Source organism: Nannobrachium achirus (assembly GCF_963921795.1).
Source record: "Nannobrachium achirus genome assembly, chromosome: 11".
Taxonomy (NCBI): Eukaryota; Metazoa; Chordata; class Actinopteri; order Myctophiformes; family Myctophidae; genus Nannobrachium; species Nannobrachium achirus.
The window spans coordinates 50,798,915-50,804,914 of record NC_137820.1 but is presented as its reverse complement, the minus strand read 5'-3'; positions in this window follow the sequence as shown (position 1 = coordinate 50,804,914).

Here is a 6,000-nt window from a genome sequence, read left to right as displayed (position 1 = left end):
ACCTCAGAAGACCCTTCCAAGTCAAGAGGGTTGGGAGGTGGTCAATAGTTTTAAAAAGAACAAGGTTTATGAATTTTTTTCATGAAATACGCATCCAACTCGACCGCCACTTATTTCCAGGTTGTGTCTGCGGTGGCTCGAGGTGGGTGCATTTTATTTCATGACAAAAATAATTGCGACCGTCAGGTCGCAAGTTACTATGAAAAGCTCCACCGTTTGTCCGTCCGTCTGTCCGTCACGTCACGTCACATCACATCATACTTTTGGCGCTACTCTTATCTCCGGCACCATTGCCTCTATCCATGCCAAACTTTGCACACACGCTCCTTGGCTGGCAAACCACAACCTATATAGCACCACCATGAGTTTGCAGACAACATAAGTACCTGACGGTAGCTTATCTCCCGATTAGGGAGTCTTACTGGATTAGTTTATTTTGACTGAAGTTGAGCCCTCGTAGGGGTACAGAAATCCTGGTCTAGTCTTTGAGTCAGCCACCTGTCAGAGCGTCAGCGAGCAATGACTCTCTGGACCAGAGCTACACAGAGCCTATGTGGTATGTGCCTGGACCAGTAGGACAGCGGGCGCCCCAACAAAAGCGGGAAATTGCTGCGAGACCTGATGGTCGCTTCTGTCCCTTATGGCATGTTACTTGTACATTATGCTAAACTGGTCAGACAGAGTGCAGATGGCCAAGTCTTATGTATAATCTTAGTCAGATGATCTCTACCTGTATCTAGCTTATGTTTCAAGCTTACTGCTGTGCTGCTATGACACCTGAAGTTACCCATGAGGATCAATAAAGGTCTAGTCACCCTGATGAAGGCATTTGTTGTCACAACACGTAGGTTGAATCTGTTTGTTACTGGCAGCCTTTTATACTCAGCTGGAAGCATTTAGTTTGGACTCAACCATGCATGTCAAGGGGTGGATTGACCCTCATAACCCTCATAACATAATATGTTAAAACTCCATGAACTACACCACTAATGATTCTACTGCAACATTACACTACACAACAATATCCTTAGCAATTCTAAATAAACATTACAACCCCCCTCTGCCATCCTGACTTGGTCCAGCCCAATCACACAGGAAGACAATTTGGGGGCAGCGACCCCCAAAATAATAACCCCAGTTAAGTTTTAACTGGGGACCCCCAACTCTGATGAGCACTTCGAGTTGTAAGAGTTGAGGCATTACATTTTGTATAATACGGTTCTATGGGGAAATTAGCAGATTACGAGGCGTTGTGAGCATGTAGATCAGCTATTTTGAGAGCATGTAGGATGTAGCATGCTCTCAAAGCATGTGAGCATGTAGCAATTTTGTGAGCATGTATCTGCCTCTAATATTTGACAATTTGGCCAATGTTTAATTTGCCATTTTAGAGGTATTAAAAAGTAACTTTACAAATGTGCAGATATACCCTCTATACACTTCAAAATCAAAATCACCTAGGGTTTCATTCCAATAAAAGGAAGCTTTTAAACTGTTAGATTAGCATTGTATGTATAATTTAACACATAAACAAACTATAGGATGCAAGTCTTGGTAAAATTGTGAGAAAGAGCTTGTGAGCAAGGCCGAGAGAGGCCTCACTGAGATGAAGTCAAGCTAAAACTGAGAAACAATAAATCTGAGCAAGGATGTGCAGAGAATGGCAGGGGCTGAAATTTCTAAAGGGGTCTTTTGGTGAAAATATCGAAAATGGCAGACCTCCAAGCTCACACTGAACTAAGCATTTAATCAAGTAAATACTAGAGATGTGGCGTACGGTATGGATTTCTACACAGAGAGGACAATTCTTTCAACATAAGACACTGTATTCAAGTTCAGGAGAGTTTGGACAAGGCAATTCTCTTGAATGTTGCCTTCAGGTATGGCATGGAAAGAGCGCATTTGCATTTTCTTTCACCATAGTAAAAACTGCATTCATGACCTGGAGAGGGCACTTTTTTACAGACGGGTAAAAGGGCAGGGGCTCAAGCCCCCTTTGGCGTCTATGTTTGCACGTGCCTGAATCTGAGTACCACACAGAAAAAAATCCAAGAAAGAGAAAACAAACAAAGAGGAATGGCTCAAATCCTATAGGAGCTCTGGACTGTGTCCAGGGAGTACAACATATGGTACTGTCATGCAGTCCAAAACTATTCATCATCATCATCACTAACAGACTGCTCACGTTTCATGTGCTAGTGTGTTCCCACGTGGACGAGACGTGGACACAATGTATGCACAAGTTAATAGGGCTGTCACCATTAAGTCATTTTACTTGACGATTCATTGTAACACAAATAACTGCATTTAATGATTGTGTTTCTGTTGTTGAACATTATTGGCTCACACTCACTCACATGGGTCTCATGCTCAAAACGCGCTGCACGTGTTGTGATGCGACACATTTTGAACTTGTAGAATCTTCTATTTCCACTATTTTTGAATGTTTTTGGAAATTGTAAGTGCAAGAACATTTTTAACATGCAAATGATTATGACGATTATGCAAAAAATAATTGCAATTTTAATATCTCAAATAATTGGGATTAGGCAATTATGTAATAGTTGTGACAGGCCTACAACTTAATAAAACTAAATAATAGTAGATTAATCAACCCTGTCTCCAAGGGTTTGAATTGCAGAACTGTTTCCCCCCCCCCCCTCAAATGTTTCATGCCCTTGTGTACAAATAGTCCATGCATGAGCATTTTTGTGCAGTGACTAATGTCCTGTTGCCTACAGCCTACCATCCTCTTCCTCCTCAGTCTTGTCTCGTAAGTCTGCTCCTCTCCCCCCGGCCCTTTTGCTGTCGCCTCTGTCCCTCTCCCCTGACTCCTCATATAGGTCTACTCTCCTCTGTCCCTCTCCCCTGACTCCTCATATAGGTCTACTCTCCTCTGTCCCTCTCCCCTGACTCCTCATATAGGTCTACTCTCCTCTGTCCCTCTCCCCTGACTCCTCATATAGGTCTACTCTCCTCTTTCACCACTTAAACTCACCGTGTGTGGTTCTCAAAAGTGGGGTCAAGGGGGCCTCCACTGTTTTCCTCAAGGGGGTTCCAAATGGGCCCTTAGAGAGACCTCATGCAGTTACAGAGTACAAATGGAACAGAGTACAGAGACCACCTAAAGGACCACAATGGAAACAAGCCCCAAGGGCCTTTTGTGTTATCCTTTTATAGCATCATTGTAAACTGTTAATAAAGTATTCAAATCAATCAATCAATCAAACCAAGTGAAAAATTGTGAGCTTGCAGATCTGCTATTTTCAAAACATTGTTTACTTTTACTCAAGTATATTTTGAATTCCAGACTTTTACTTTTTTACTTGTAGTAGAGTATGTCTACATTGGAATATTGATACTTTTTCCACCACTGCTAGCTCAGCCAGCCCTCCTCCCCCTCGTCGCCCCCCCCCCTCTCTCTCTCTCTCTCTCTCTCTCTCTCTCCTCCTCCTCCTCCTCCTCCTCAGTGTTGCTGTGCTGGCATCTGGCTCCAGGCTGCTGCTCCAAGTCTAGGTCACGTGGACGGGCCACTGCCAAATGCTGCTCTCGGCCAAAGGGGGAATCAAAGAGTCAGGAGTGATGCGTTCCCTTCTGATAACCAGATGTTCACAAAGACACACACCCACTGTAGGTAGCATGTTCCATAGCTTCTCTGACTTGAACCAACCACTCTTTGCACATTCTACAAGCTAGCTATGGAAACTTGACGTCGCCCCTTGCTTCATGTGGCTTCGTGGAGACTGCGATGCACTTTCAGACTTTCAAGCAGATGTTTTGAGTTTGACCATGGGCTCTGCGCAATAACTCATGGCGACCTCTCGCTCTCTGTCCCTAAGGGTAAGTTAGAATGGCTTGCTGGAATCTACGAATTTGTATACAAAGATTAAGTTGCCGTTTATCGACATAAATGCGGAATGTGCGCAATTGCGCATGCATTGTGCACTGGTTTAACTTTGTAGTGTGCATGGCTACTAGTGGTGGAAAGTAACTATTGTAGCCTACAATTACCTATACCTCATAGGCAAATATTGTACTTTTACTCCACTACAAATATTTGAAAACTTTAGTAGCCTATTAGTTGATTATTATCACAAAACATACATTACCCACTTCAGCCCTATTTTCAAAATATTTGAATACATTTTTTGAAATGGGACATTTGCATATTGAGTAGGTCTACTTTCTACGTTTGGTACTTTAATGACATATCTATACTTTTACTCGAGTAAATTTCGAATTCCAGACTTTTACTTGTATCAGAGTATTTCTACATTGCAGTATTGATACTTTTACACAGTTAAAACATTTTAGTACTTTTTCCACCACTTTACTGATGGCTACTGGAAGTGATGACTTTCAGAGCATAATGTTAAATCATTTCTGTGCAACACATGGCTCGTGACGAGACTTTGAGCAATGATCAGAGACGAGAAATCAATTATATATGGCTGTCGTCGCGATATCTGAATGTCATCATGACTAAAATGTAAATCTAATTGAATGGGGGAAACACACTGCATTCTGAGTCGTGGAGAATTCGAGGGTACACAATGTTTTTACCTCCACTATCAGTCTGCTTAAATCTGCACAAACCAGCCATCGCTGTGAAATAGTATTAATATTCTATAAAAGCTCAGGTCAAACATGCATGCAATGCATTCCACATATTAAGAGTTAGGACACTGTGTTCTGAGTTATACAGATGGTAATATGTTATGGTCTCTTGGACAGACACGCCCCCTCAATTGATGATTAGATTTGGATTTTGGTTAGGTTTTGGTCTATAAGAAGATGGATGGGCCTGCACTTAACTCACATAGTCAACATTTGGATGATATTTTAAATCACTGCGTTTAATGAAAGCCCAATTTTGCCTAATAAGGTAAGCCTGCCATTTGTAGAAGGGGGGGTGTGTCAGAATAAGTAGTGGTTGCAATGCATATGGATTGCATTGGAATTTTCTGAACCAAAAAATGTCTGAATAAAAGATTTCTTTTAAAGGATTTGACAAACTTAATCATTAAAAAGTGTTGAGAGACAACACATCCTCCCAGGCGGCACAGTAGGCATACTATTAATCCAACATATTGTTCCAACAAAAATGGGGAACCGTTTGCCTAAAGTAGGCTGTATATTATCTGTGGTGGGAGAAGTAGCCTGCTGTGCTTAGGGTTTTTTTTACGTAAAGGTAGCAATAATACTATAGCCTACTCCATTAAATAAAAATCTATGTACAGTACCATTAGACCTACACATTATACAGAATGTCCTATTCACAATTTGTCAAAATATTTCAAAAAATAGTAGATAACAAGCTCACAATGCATCATGATATGAGGTGTAGATCTGCTATTTTCGATTGGGTTAGGGCTTAACTATTAATATTTATTTTGCAACAATAATAAATCTACAAAGTAAAAGTAATAAAAAGTACAATATTTGCCAGACTGTGACATGAAGTGGAGTAGAAATATAAAGTTTCAAGAAATGGAAATGCTCAAGTAAAATAAAGGTGCCAAGTAGCCTACCATCCTTGAGTAAATGTACAAAATGTTCTTTGATTATAGTAAGGTAAACAGACAGTCCATAAACAAACTGAGAAAGATTCAAGCTGTGTGTTAGTGGGGTTCAAGTGCAACCAGTTAGTACTTTCAGGAGTGACATCTGGTACACCTTTTAATAGACAGAGCAAAAACTTACACCAACCAGAAATGTGGCATTTTCTCACATATACATAAGTATTTAAATGAATAATTTGAATTGTCTAGTATGATTCTTTTTTATTCAAAGTTGGAATAGGATTCACTATGCCCTATAGTCAGTGTGAATGTTGGGTACAACCTTCAGTAAACATCACATCTCACCTTGCAATTTCAGATTCCCTTTATTATACTTTTCTTTTTAAAAACGTCGATCACATGACATCTGAATCTCTGATGTGTATCTTTTGCCTTTCTCCAGGAATCCCTTCACTTTTCTGAAGAGATGGAGACATGA